The sequence below is a fragment of the Poecile atricapillus genome, chromosome 8, assembly GCF_030490865.1.
Source record: "Poecile atricapillus isolate bPoeAtr1 chromosome 8, bPoeAtr1.hap1, whole genome shotgun sequence".
NCBI classification, from domain to species: domain Eukaryota; kingdom Metazoa; phylum Chordata; class Aves; order Passeriformes; family Paridae; genus Poecile; species Poecile atricapillus.
Window position 1 is genome coordinate 13835074 of NC_081256.1, and position 14887 is coordinate 13849960.

Genomic DNA, 14887 nt, shown 5'->3' on the forward strand with positions numbered 1-14887 from the left:
TCAAGCTGATTAATTTTTAATTTTTCCCATTTATATGACTTTGCACAAGTAAAGACAATTTAAACGATTAGCTGAACAATTATTAAACCAACTTGCAGTGGTTCAAATATTCATTTAGTTACTAGAAAAGCCATACATCATTAACTTCCAATTAAAAATTTGGGAAATGGTAAATGCTGATACAATAAAAAATACGCTTATCTCCTTGTCAATAAAGCAGCATACTGCTGTAAAAATATTGTTTTCATTTCAGCTGAAAGCAGGAGGTTCATCCAGAACCAGGTTTCTCCAGCTATTCCATGAGCAAGGAAGAAGTGATCCTGTTGCCTGTCTGAAGGTCACTGGGAAGAGGCATCCAATGGCAGCACAGCACTTCTGTGCCATTCAATTCCAGTGCTCCTGCCTCTCACCCCATGTCCCAGACCAAGCTGGCACAGACTGCCGAGCTCAGAATATGCCAGGATAATTATCTTTCCAATAAAAGCATCCTGAAAAAAGCCAGCCACTTTTTTTATGCAATGGCCCAGTGGCTAGATTGATTTATTCCAAAATACAAGTGGTTTAATTTCAAATCTTATTCTCTTCCTCCTTACAATGGCTATGTCTAAGTTGGATACCAGATGAATTGCCTAAAAACTTTCACATGAATAACACCATGAATAGTCAGGACCTGCTTCACTGAAATCAGAGCTAGCAAACAGTGGAAGGAAAATAATTGTGATGCAAATGCTAAGCAAGGAGCCTCATCTCCAACATCAAGTCGATAGCTGTATTGTATATGGACTTAAAGACATTGTACTGAAATTCAGTACAATATTCTGCCAGGGTGGCAATCAAAATCTTCACATCCACTGCACTGGCACTATTGCAGCTGCATATGTAATTTTGTACCTTTCTGGATCCAGCTGTTTCGAATATTCCAGTGAGGTGTGATTAAAATGTCCTTTTCTGGGGCACTAACAGATCAGTTTTGTGTGGTACAGTGTTGGATGATCTGTTCAGGGTTCTGGAGGCAGCATCACTGCACAAGAGGTGAACTTACCAGGATACCCTGCACGTCTGACACATGTACACCACCACTGAACTGCACTGTGCCACCCAGGGCTCCTCTGAGAGACCATGCTACAGAAAGAAGGGGTGGTTGGAGATGTTTTTATTTAAACTGAAAATTATTTGGTTACTTTTGGAGACAAGTTCTTAAAGTTGAACTCACTGATCATCATTTTTCAAAACACAAATACATTCAACTGTCACAAAAAATAAGGTTTGGGGGTTCTTCTATTGTCTTGAGGTTGATTTTTCTTTTGTTTGTTTGTTTTTTGTTTGGGGTTTTTATATAAATTATTCCATTGACACTGTCACAGGGAAGACCACGATCAATACAACTTACAGGAGTTCTATAAAGAACCACGCACTGTGCATAAATTTGGTTTATCTGCATGTTTGTGAGCTCTCTGATTTTTTGCCTTTTACATCCAATTTCTAAAAAACAACTTAACCTCTGCACTAAGCAGGTAAATTACCTTTCCACAGAGGTATGAGCAATTCTGTACTGTACTTCTTTCCCTGTCCCTGTGCTCCTTCCCTCCCACCTCCAACAGAAACCAGAAGATGAAAGCTTCAGTTTAGACTGGAATTTAAACCTGTATTGCCACTAAATATATGCTTGTCAGGTAAATATAAAAACACAAAGAGGGTAAAATGAATATATTTTATGGATAAAATCACCATGGGTTGAGGTCTTAGAGATGATTAGGTGTCCATGGAAAATCTGTCTAGCTCAGTACTAGGCCTCACAATTTCCTTAAAAAAATTCCACGTGCACCACGGGGCCACTTCATTTAAGGGAACTCCAAAAATAATGCCACAACACTTCCCATGCTCAAAATAGTTCTGATCCAATCTAATATACTGTATTATACTCTACCCAAATGTATTAAAAATTCTGCTTTAAAAAACAATTTTCACCTAGATTAATTATAATCAGAAATTGTAATCAATATTAAGCTTGTGTGAGCGCTTGCAGTGTAAAACTTTGAATCTTTAATTTTGTTATTACTGATACTAGTTAATTTAGATTGGTCAAAAGATCTCCCTGTGTCAAGAGGATTTCCTTCCATTAAAGATAAAACAGAAATTCTGAAATTTAGAAGTGGTGATTTTGAGCCTATTATCATATCTTCCTACACATATAGCAGGCTGCATCTATATTCAACTATGTTTTCCTTCCATACATTCTTAAAACAACACACTAGAGCAATTTATAAATTGTAACACACACTCATATTTGCATTTTTACATGGGTATCATGACAGGTTTGAAAATTGAGCCTGAAGCTGGGGGTGAAAAAAATCAGATTTACCTGAATTTAAAATAGTCTTTCAGAGAAGTCTACCAGGAAAACTGGAAGAGATAGAAAGAGACATAGGCCTTAGCACCCCAGTTTTCCATTTTAAATCTATCCCCTCCTCTAGGTTATTGGTGCATCTACAACAATGATCATTTTAAGGCTATTTTTAAGTGTTAGCTGTCTCTCCTCGATATCAAAACTTATTCTAAAAATTCTGCTTTGCTGTTTTAATGTTCAGGATATTTGGCTTTTGGGGAAAAGGATATGATTTAAAGAAGATACTTTTTTTTTCATTTTAATAATAATTGGAGGGGTTACAAGTCCATTGAATGTGGTTCTTTGGAAGATTATTGTTATCAACATCCAAAGGGTAACATCTCCACAAAGAGAACAGAGAGTATGAGCCACTACTGTGTCAATTTAATCTTGGCATTCATTCATCCAGCCTATGTCCTTTTCCTGCCTCTTTCTTCCTTGGTGGTCTTCTGGTATTTTTCTTAATACCAGCAGCCAAAAAGAAAAAAAGAAAAGATACTAAAGGCAATTTCTTTAGTACAGTCACAGACAGACTTTTTTGTAGTTTAATATTTGAAACTGCAGCCCTTGTAAGTTAGAGGGGCCACCACTCCAGTATTTACACAGATGTTAGAGAAGGCAGCCTGTAACCATCCACCTCCGCCCCTGCGGTCACCTTTGCCTCTGAGCAGTCTTTGGGAGGTACATTAATAACATTTGTATTAGATACCCATTTCTCAGTTACAATATTTTTATTTCGCATTGTCTGTGTGGAATGTAACTCAATATGTATCCTTGATGCAGGGAGATGTTTACATAGTATTTTATGATTAGTTCGGTTGGAGACCACTGGGCTTCACAGGTTAGTAACAAAGGCAGAAAGCAGGCAAGATATAATTATGGAGTTCCAAAAGAACTGTGCACAAAAAGTCAGGAATACATTTGAAAGAGATAATAAACAGCCAGCTACAAAGAAGAGATAAAATTGATTCAATCTTTAAATCTTTTTTATTGAAGTTAAAGTAAAATATCTTCAGGAAAGCTTGAGTAAAGATAAAGAGGCTAAAATTGCAGAGGCATTTTATTTTTTAAAAGTCAAAATTGCTTAGTAATACAATTGAGCAATAAATTTTGTCTCTCCCTGACCATCTTGCTTTGGCTTTCTGAAGTGCTCCAAAGAAGCAATAGTACAGTTAACAAAAATATGAGAGGGACTTACCTAACATTTCCTTTGATTCTACCTTTTAATTTGCTCCTCTCCTTCTAAGGAATACAGAATGGAATTGGCAGAGGGTTTATTCCATGGGTCCTTCCTGCCTCTTTAATCTGCAGCTTTGCTTTCTGAGCGCCTGCAGGTGCCCATGCCCTGCTGGCAGGGCGAGCGCAGGGCTCCCACTGGGAATTTTTCTCAGCCAGGTGTCCTGCTGCCCTGCTGAGCCACAAACACTGAGCAGAACCTGCCAGGGGAATGTTTGCATTGTGGCTTTGCCTTCGAATCAAAAGGTGTTAAAGATGTCATTGAAGAGCTTAGAATAGTGACTAAGCAATTTCTATACTTCAGTCTCTCAAGGCCTAGCTTAGTCATATGGCCTCCTGCAGGTATGCCTAATAACTCCAGCCCCAGTGCCTATATCTTTTCACACCTTTTTACCAAGAAGGAAGCATTGTCTTTGATTGTCCATCAGCCCTAATCCTTTCTCAGCATGAAGCTTGTTAGCATAATTGGAGAGAAGAAACCAAAAAGGTACATTATGTGCATCTATGTGTTTCTCTTTCAGTGCAGGAGGCTGTTTGGATAAAAGACCACTGTATTTATTGCACTAATCCAGCACCTACAGGTTCCCTCGACAGAAGAAAGTCTCTACCTTTTCAGGTTCTGATTTAATGCAAGTGATGAAAATCGCACACAGAGTTTTGTGATTGACAGTCACCATCCTCATGAAAGACTAGCACAAGTGCTGTCTAATATTGGGCTCTCTATCCAAAAATAACTATGGAAAGTGACTGGCATCCCTGAACTCAACCTCAGCTTCCTGGTCAGTTAAACTATAAAACTGATTGCAAAGAAATTAGTGAAGATTGTTTTTAGGCTTTTTTTTTCCAAGAACAGCAAAGATTTTTAATATCTTGCCCAGGACACTGGAGGCTAAGAGAATAAATAGGAAGGTAATGAGCCATAAAAACTTCCAAAGCAGTTTCCCTCTTCTACCATCTTAGTCTTTAATGACAAGCAGTTAAAGAACTATAAGCAACAATAAGAGAAAGCCAACCATCCATCACAGGCACTCTGTATTGGGATTTACCTCTTATTTCAGTCTTCATCTCTCATGAATAACAAGACACAAATGCCAAGATAAGTACAATTTATCATTGATTACACACTCTGTCAAGCTAGGAGAAGAATCTTTGGTATTTCTATTTGCATGACCCAGGATTTCCACACAGCAAGATTAGGATGACCAGCAACACTGAGGTATTTGGCTTCTCTCTCATGTAATACATTAAGTATGACATGATTCACACTAATTCAGTCTTCACCAGATTTCCCACCTTTCCTTTCTGTAACACACAGCCACCCAGTCTTGTCACAGACAGGACTATGACCTCAGTTAACTTATTTTTAATCATTTCTGATCTCATAAACCTGAAGTTTTTACCTCCATTCCATCACTGTAACACTTTCAACATGCTAACAAGAGACCACTTTCTTAAGGAAGATGAAAGAGAAGCAAGAACCCATCCAGATTTTTAGTTATTTCTTTTATCAGAAGACACTGGTAGCCCTAGAATTCAAGAACCAGGGAAGGGAAAGGTGAAGCAGGTAGAACTCTAGATAAAAAAAAAAGCAAAAAAAAGTAAAGAAACTAAACAGCAATAAAAATCCACACATCACAAAACTATGCAAAATAAATATTTTTTAAACTCTGAATGTAAAAGGGAGAAGATGATGAAATGAAAAACAGGATTCCTTCCACAGACTGAGTAATCTCTTTCCTACTTTTGACACCAGAAATGTAGGATTTAAAGAATTTTGAAGCATAGACACAGAATGGTCAGTTTTCAGCCACAATATCAGCCAGTTTTCCATACATATACATATACATACACATATACATACATATACAGAAAATTAAACCTTGGTCTTATCCTGGCAAATGAGCATAGCACTCAGGTAACCTGGCCATCTAAAGTGGTAGCAGGGTTCCACTCCTAGATCCTTCATAAATCATTGCCCAAGTCTGCTTGGGGATTAAACATTTACTGAAATAACTGATGTGATTGCAAACCACCTCGAGCAGTGTCCTCAGGTGAACGCACTTTTCCCACAAAGGACTACCTCAGACTCCAGGAGAATAACACACTACATACTTTTGCAGAGCCAGAAGATGCATTTCCTTAATGGTTTTCCAGGAGACTATCAATATTAAATAAATATCAGTCATTACATGTAGATACATATAACGGTTTTAACATAACAGTTTCTTCCCTCTGCAGGAAAGAAAAGGAAAATCCATCAAAGAACGGTGCATGGGGAAATCAAATATCAAATGTTTCCTGCTTCCAAGAAGAGATGTAATATTCTGTGAATGACTGACCCAGCTCTGACCTTGATCATGGTAAGAGATTTGTTTTGGTAGTCTGCTGTAGCCAGCAACCTGCAGAGCAGTTTGGGAATCCTACCAGAGAGAGTTCTCAGTGCTGTAGTTAAGAAGCACATTTGTTTATGTGGAGATACTACTGCAGATATGGTATTGCAATAATATATTTCAGATTGTTTGACACGTACTTTCAAAGATTGCTAGATAATTAAATACATAAGCATGAAAGGCTTTTCTTGAAGATAACATAAGGTGAGATGTAGCACTCACCACAGTGATTTCTGAAACAAAGGCAGCATTAGAAAAATATTAGTGGATTTAATTATAACCAGAATACAAACTCAAAATTTCTCACTCAATTTATGCACTACAGACTCCAGGTATCACAAAACATTGGAGAAAAGTTCAGACTGCTGTATAAAGCAGAAAATAGTATATATATATCACCTCCACATAAAGCACATGAAAATACTGAGAAACTGAACAAAGCACAAACATTTTCATGTTTTTCACAGACACAAGCCGATTTATTTTTTTTTTCTCTGCATTTAACTTGGTTTTGCTTCCAAAAAAATAATTTAAAGAATGTTCAAACTTCTAGCACTACTAGAACTTCTAGAACTACTTCTAGAACTACTTTTTCCCCAGGCAGATAGTGATAGGACAAGGGGGGATAGTTTTAAATTATAGAAAGTAGATTTAGATCATGTATCAGGAAGAAATTCTTTAGTGAGGAAGCCCTGGCACAGGTTTCCCAGAGAAGCTGTGAATGCCCCATCCCTGGAAGTGTTCAAGGGCAGGGTGGCCAGGGATTTGAGCAATGTGATTTAGTGCAAGGTTTCCTGCCCATGATACTGGGTTGAAACTGAATTATTTTTAAGGTTCCTTCCAAATCAGGCCATTCTAGAATTCTATGATTATATTATATACATATATATATATAGAGAGAGAGAGAGAGAGAGAGATATTACATGGACTTATATATCATTTAGATTAGAAAATACCTCTAAGATTGAATCCAACCACTGTGCCAGCATTGCCAAGTCCACCAGTAAATTGTGTCCCTAAGCACCACATCCACACGCATGTATATTTATTTATTGCAGGGAGGCAAAACTCAAGACAGCTGGCCAACACATGGTGACTTGAACACACTAGAGAACCAAGAACAAAAAAATACAAAAAAAATGCACTTCTTGGAAAACTAGAGAAAAGACAGGAAGCCAACAGCAAATATCTGTGGAAACCTGTGACTCTGAACAGCTGAGAGACCAGCAGGTTCAAAGACTTTCAGGTAAATTCCAGTAATTAAACAGAACATCCAGCCTACAAGTTTGATTCCATGGATGTTCAGTGCTTTAGCAGAAGTCCTCTGCCCTGCAAGCACAGGCACGGTGCCAGTCCTGCTCAGCACAGCACCCTGCTGCACAGAGCACTGGTGTAAACTCTGTCCCAACTGCACCAAAAATACTAAAAATACTCTGCCAAGTCTACAGTGGGGTCTTTTCTCACTACTGAGATCTCCAAATTGTGCAGGGAGCCAATGAAGACAAGGACTGGCAGGTGGGATGAGCACAAGGCACAAACTGCTGGCTCGGGTAAAGGATGTTCAACGCTTTTGTGTGGGGAACACGGCAGACACACCCTGAGTGCTTCCAGCAGCCAAAGGCAGCACATCCCCAACTGGCAAACTCCACTCTCAGACGTGGCAGAAAACAGCTGACTAGAAGGCTGAACATTAAATGAAAAAAAAGTATTTCCCTGAATAGAAAGGACCCAGGAGAAAAAGAACATTTTTCATTTTTTGTACAGGTATGAAAAGGCTCTACTAACCAGAAAAGCTTTGGTGGTATCACAAAATAAAGGTGTGAACCTTACCTCAGCATGAGAGTAATTATGGATAAGCCATAATGTGTTCTCAGCTCCAGTGTGATGGTGTTTATATCTCAGGTGTAGTGTGAGTTTAACTTTAGTGAGTTGGTGATTAAATTTAAGGTATATATGAATAATACATGGGGAATAAAATGGGGCATTATTATAGACAAAAGAAGTGAAATAACCAGTTGGAGATGTTGTTACAGGACTCTGAAAGTGCAAGCTTCCAGATGTTTATGTTCCCCAGCTTAAAAGATTAATGAGAACACTAAAGATTTATACCCAGCCCCTAGAGCAGAATTCAAGTGGGGTTTTCTAGGCATGAATCTCACCACTTCCTGAACGAGGCAATTTTCCAGGTTCAGTGTGGTTGAAGCTAATTTGCCTGGAATTACCTGGACTCAAAGCCATTTAAATTCAGTCTTGACAACCTCAAGGGAAACTTGCTGTGCTGGCACATAAGACATTTGAACCTTTGGAGGAATTTCATGGCATAAATAACAGTTTTCTGTATTTTGAATTCTTGGATTGGCAATGATTGAGTAGACTGCACTGCCCATCAAGCTCTAAAGCTGATTCCAGAGCAGAGAGAAAACAAACAGAAGGCAGTATCTTGACACATGACCTACTGTTGCTTGCACTTCAAAAACTTTGTTGTTTTGATGTTATTTTGTGATCTGTCACAACTTGGGTTTGAATGAAAGAATGAAGAAAATCAACCCATCTCCATCATCCAATACCAGAAAACTAGCCTCCCATCATGGTAACTCCACTTGACTTGGAGCACTGGGCAGCATTTTGCCAAAGCTGTGTCAAAATGCAGGAACTGATGTATTCCTACCCTTGGCAAACTGTAAGCCTACATTTCCACGTCTCCACTACATTTACAGTATCCACTTAAAACATTTTTTTTCTTGACTGTCTCAGTGTTTTGGCTTTCAGTAATACAAGGCTACTTGCTTTCCCTTGAAAATTGGTTTCCAGGGAATCAGCCAGCAAGATTTTGAAGGTCCACACTTGCCTGTTCTTATTCATGATGACTGTGAATAAATACCCTCCACTCTGCCAAACAGCCCTTCTCACTAAACCAGCTTAAAACTCCTCTAATCCCTGAAGTGAGAGAAGATGGGAGCCACAGGGATAACCACTTCAACAGGCTAACCTGGTAACAGGAACTCTCTTTCTCACAAACATCTCTTTCGTTTGTCCAACCCTCTTTAAAACAGCACCATTTTCCTTTACCCAGTGTGAGTTTGTGACCATAACATCCACACAAATCACTTACTACATCCAGCCAACACCTCCAGTTTCTAAGCCAAAAGAACACAAGGAAAGCCTCCAAATCAGCTGTTTTTTCACCAATACCTAGAATTACCTCCTTCCTTTCCTTCTGCAACGAGCCAGGTAAGCCCAGCCTGCAGAGCTTGATAGCCCCGCTCAGGGTGAGGTTGCCCCTCGGCTGCACAGGGTCAGTGCTGATGATAACCCTTCACGGGTGGCACAGTGACAGCCCAAACCTTCTCCACCCAGGTTCAGAAATAAATAAGTTTCATTGTGAACATGAAATGTGGTATGGGTTACCCAAAAATTTTTTGGGCACTGCCATAGCTGGCTGTCATTAGTCTATTAACATAAAGTTTATTGGAAAAGAACCTTATTGTAAATTCAATGCCCTGAATTGATTTTTGCCAACATAAGGATGCCTTGCTAAGAAGCAGCAGTAAGTTTTGACAGCCAAAAGCCTTGCTACCTGCTCAGAACGTTATAGTCAAAACTGTGTATGAATGATTTTTGTATGTGGACTCATGTACTAAGACGTTAAGTAGAAGTGGTCTCTCAGAAAACTCTTATGACATTGCACAAGTTAGCAGAACTTGCATATGTGTAGGAGAATTTGAGGATCAGAATCAGTTTAGCATGTAAGATATTTTTGGAAGCTCTCTTTGTCCCAGATGCACATTTTAAACATTCCTGTTCCTCTGAGGAGTACAGAGTTTGGATGGTGCTTTTGATAAGAAGCAGTAGATAAGTATTTTTATCGAACATGGTGCTTGCAAAAGCTCCTCCAGACCCTCTGCTTTTACTTAGCATGGAGGCACTGCCACCACAGTTTGTGCTGTGCAGTTAGAGCAGTTCAGCAGCAGCCCCCAGTGGGTTGCGTGTCATGTGTGTGCGTGCCAGCAACTCTCCACAGTCCCCTCCTCACTCAGAATGAGGGGCTTGCTGACATTTGATGCAAATGCTCAGAGAAGCAGAGAAATGTTATAGAATTCAAATCCAGCTCAGTATGGATTGTATCTCACAGCACCTCTGTGAGAAATCAGGCTTGGCTCATTTAGACTAACCAAGTAGCTCCAAAACAGGATGAGTTTTGCTGTATCAAAGCTGCCTCCTGCAGAGCTACTTGGTATACCTGCATTATGCTCTAAGCACCTGGTCGCATGGACTTTATTATATTAAGGTGCAAAACAGCCATTTGGAAATCTGTTACCAAAAAAAAAGTATTTCCACATGTTCGGTTCAATGGGCGCAACCTGAGTGGAAGTAGAACACCCCAGGTGGATCTGGCTTTAGGATAACTTCTCTCTCCTGTACCTCCTGCCATGGAAACACAGCCAGACAAGGCAGGAGATGAGCACACACACAGCCATCACAGGTCTGGATGGTTTATTGGCTCAGGCCCTGTGTGGCAGGACACCAGCTGTACTTGCCTGCTCCTGAGAGCAGCGTCAGTGTCGCTGCACCTGGGCAGCCGGTCCTGAGCTGTCCCTGCACCCAGGCACAAATAACTCACATTTGGCTGACTGAAGGCTGCCCAAATCAGCTTCTAAAGGCACCTTTCTCCTTCTGTGAACAGAAAAAAGGCAGCAGCCAAGAGATAAAGGAATAATTTCCTGCAGGTCTCCTTTCTACTTATTAATAGGCATCTATTCATTGACAATGCAAACAGAATAATAGTATTTCTTACTTTTTTGTTAATAATGTTTAACTTAATAACTTCTGAAGGTGTTTGCTGCCAAGCACCAGGATATCAGATGAAGCCCATCATATAAAATGAATCTGAGATGACTGTTTTTAAAAAAAGCAGGTTCACTAAAGATACACTGGAATCAGTGGATGAATCCATAGATGTACATATGTGCACAAAGACATGCTAGATTATCATCAAAGTGGTTTATCTGATTTTACAAAGTACACATGAATTCACTAGTTATTTCTTCCTGGAATATAGCCGTACCTTCCACCCCACTCTGCCCCCAGTTTAGAGATTTCTTTTACAAACTTTTTTAAAAATCCTGGATTAATTCTTGATCTGACTGGGGATAATGGCCATGGCAGCAGGAGGAGTCCCAGGGCACACAGCCCGTGCTGGCTCAGCTCTGGGTCCAGCTGCCACAGGGTCCTGGGTCAGGTGCCAGCTGTGCTCACACCTCAGTGAGCCCTGCCCCAGCAGCAGCAAACCCTGCAAGGTGAGCCCTGCTCCCACTGCACAGCTCTCCAGCCACACCAGCTCCTTTAGACCCTGCTGCACCCTCTGACACTGCACAGCCCTCCAGCCACACCAGCTCCTTCACACCCCACTGCACCCCCTGCCACTGCACAGCCCTCCAGCCACACCAGCTCCTTCACACCCCACTGCACCCCCTGCCACTGCACAGCCCTCCAGCCACACCAGCTCCTTCACACCCCACTGCACCCCCTGCCACTGCACAGCCCTCCAGCCACACCAGCTCCTTTAGACACCACTGCCCCCTCTGACACTGCACAGCCCTCCAGCCACACCAGCTCCTTTAGACCCTGCTGCACCCTCTGACACTGCACAGCCCTCCAGCCACACCAGCTCCTTCACACCCCACTGCACCCCCTGCCACTGCACAGCCCTCCAGCCACACCAGCTCCTTTAGACCCTGCTGCACCCTCTGACACTGCACAGCCCTCCAGCCACACCAGCTCCCTCACACCCCACTGCACCCCCTGCTCCCCCTGCACAGCCCTCCAGCCACACCAGCTCCTTCACACCCCACTGCACCCCCTGCTCCCCCTGCACAGCCCTCCAGCCACACCAGCTCCTTCACACCCCACTGCCCCCTCTGACACTGCACAGCCCTCCAGCCACACCAGCTCCTTTGGACACCACTGCACCCTCTGACACTGCACAGCCCTCCAGCCACACCAGCTCCTTTAGACCCCACTGCACCCCCTGCCACTGCACAGACGTTTTCTGTGGGTCAGAACCCGGCCTGACAGATGTCAGTCATTTGCTTCATGCCAGTTAAACTCAGGGACTAATCTAGGAAATAGATATGAGAAAATGTTTGACAATCTTTTAGCTGTATTAAAACATTAGTCCAAGGCTTAAGTTTAAGAAGTGATAAGGTAATTTTAGGAACCACCCAAACCCTTGGCACAGGCCTTCCTGTGATATATGAGTTCCTTCATATTTGTCATGCAGTGTATATAGTAACTCCCTGATTTCAAAACACCATTCACGTGGTCAATATAATATAAACTTTGACAATCCACTCTAAGCTTGATATCTACCTTTCATATGCTGCATTTATGTTCTCATTTGCAAACTATTAGCAGTGCTTTTATCCGATAGGCTGGATTACATTTGGAAAATCACCCTGGTGATTAAGTTGCTCTTACTTAAGTATTCAGAACCAAAACATGCTTATGATTATCATGGTAATTTTTTTCTCTCTGTGCTGCTAATTTGAGACAGAATAGTACTGATATTTGTTAAAATTGATTAAAAATAGTAATTATGAGAAAAAAATCTGAATATTGTTTGCCTGAAAAATGAGAACAATGTAAGGTTTTTCTTTGCCTATTTTTAAAAAAATATAGTAGTTGTTAATATTTTAATTTTTCAGTTCTGTGTAGTTTGGGTCTACTTGATAAAGCATACTTGAGATTATTATGGGATTTTAGATAATAAGCTGGACATCTATGATTAAAAAATATTCTTTAAAAGGTTTTTTCTTTTAGTTATCTTTCACTTTCATCTGATGAAGGATAAGAGATAAAACAGGCTTTTGTTGTTTACTGTACATCTGGAGTATAAAAAAAGCGTTATATGAGGAAAGGATATTCCATTAAACACTATGTCAGACACATTTGCAGTCAAAATTCCAGAAATAGCAAGATGTAAGATAATTAAAATGTCTTCCAGGTCTAAACCATAGGGAGCTGGAGTTTTAATCATGAGGAGTATATTCATGAGAAGTTTCCTCTTTTATCTGCATGATCAGATTTTGATGCTTTCTTTTAGGAAGAAATAAGATCCTGCTCTGGAGCACAAACGTTGTTATATTCCCTTAGTATTGGCAGCACTCACAGAATCAAACACTTCTGTAGAAATCCGCTTTTTTGTTTCCCTTAAGAAGGATGTGCAAGAAAAGTTCAAGCCCCATTTGTCCTCAAGGTACACCCATCCCTTTGGGTTCAGCCCACCTGGGAAGCAGCCGAGCAGGGAATCCTTTCTGCAAAGGGCTGCTGCCCCTGCCAGACCTGCACTGGAGAGCAAGAACCAGAGCTTTGTTTTACTGAGAGCCCCAGATCCATCCTTAAAAGGCTTAATAAAGTGCCTGTACAATAACAAGGCAAATGTAAAGGGGACATTTCTGCTGTGAGGCCTTCACTGGGCTGTGGAAAAACTGGAATGAGCTTAGTGGGAGAAAAATAAGATTAGCCATTTTTTCATAGCTAGAAGATGGTTTCACAGCTAAAGCACTTCACTAATCTTATTTTCTAATTCCACCACATCTTTTATTAACTTATTTTTCATCCTGTATCCCCCCCACAACCATAACATTTAAATGATGATACACTAGTAACAGTACCATCTTAGTCTAGCCCTAGTCAGATCTAGTTATTGAGCAGTATTTTAACAGCCACGGTAATTTTAGGAACAATTTAGATCTAGGCTACGTTAAGAGAAAGGAAAACACATCAGTGCCAAATTAGGCTCTGATGAGGCTCTTGATCACTTTCCTTTCTCCTGACAAAAACAGAAGGTGCTAGTAATGCTGTGAAGGTCTGTGTCCCTGATGAACAGATGTTAATAACAAAGAGCATCTTCCCCATGTTAAATAGCCAAAAGAAGAGATATTGCAGCCATTGATAATGATGCCCATATATCATGCATGCTAAATCATGACTAAATAATTAAAATCTGTGCATGATACTTGTTTCAGGCAAGTAAAGCAGATCACAGTTTTAGTGGTCAGAGGAAATGAAATGCAGCTTTGCAGAAGTGATTGTCACTAAGAACACAGAGCACTATAAAATGCACGAAGTAAATTAAACTAGGAGAAAGGCAATTGACTGTGAGCAGCTTATTCGGGACTGAGGGCTGGCAATTCAGTGGCAGTTTGCCTTCTGGTTGTTTTGATGAATTGTTTGAATATGCATCAACGTAGAGAAAGTGAAAGGAGGGAGATGATGAGCAGAAAGTTCTCCCAGGGTAAGGTTGGTGGCTGGGTGCTCCCTCTTGCTGGTGGCAGGGTCTCCTCTTGTCACTGCACAGGCTCTCCACCCTTCTTGGCCACAGTAAATCGTGGATGGATAGACTGATGTATTGTCTGCAGTGGGAAAAAACGCTGAATAGAGTCAACTCTAGCCTGTTAACAAATGCTACGTGCTGTATTCTCTGCAGTCTCCACTTTACCACCTCTGCTGGCATTGGCAGGAGCACTGGAATGATGGAATTGCCCCAGATTCACCCAAGAGCACGTCACCCAGCTCCCACATTCCCTATTTGTGCCGTGCCCTGCGGGGCCCCTCCCCAGCAGATCTCTCCCCTGCTCACATCTGTGTGCAGAAGTGGGGGAAGGCTCCATTTCCTGAGGGCTGCCCATGTGCTGTGGCCAGCTGAACTCATGGAGACCCATGCAGAGCACAGCTTATCTCACGTCTCGTAAAATGAGGGCTACAAAGCCAGTGCAGCTTTGCTAGCTGTCACACAGACCTTTCCTTCAAAGCACGGGGAAGAAAAAAACCAAAACAACAGATTATTCAAAACATGAAAGAAGAATTGGTTGAA

General features: G+C 41.1%; 1 long non-coding RNA gene across 2 annotated transcripts; it reads left to right on the forward strand.

The window, feature by feature from the left end:
• Positions 1-5702: 5702 nt before the first annotated feature.
• Positions 5703-7944, forward strand: LOC131581767 (uncharacterized). Of its 2 annotated transcripts, XR_009278146.1 has the most exons (4): positions 5703-5767; positions 5861-5982; positions 7071-7258; positions 7501-7944. It is a non-coding gene; the product is annotated as an uncharacterized LOC131581767 (long non-coding RNA). The 2 variants fall into 2 exon arrangements; XR_009278145.1 differs by having other exon boundaries at positions 5751-5982.
• The last annotated feature ends 6943 nt before the right edge of the window (positions 7945-14887 follow it).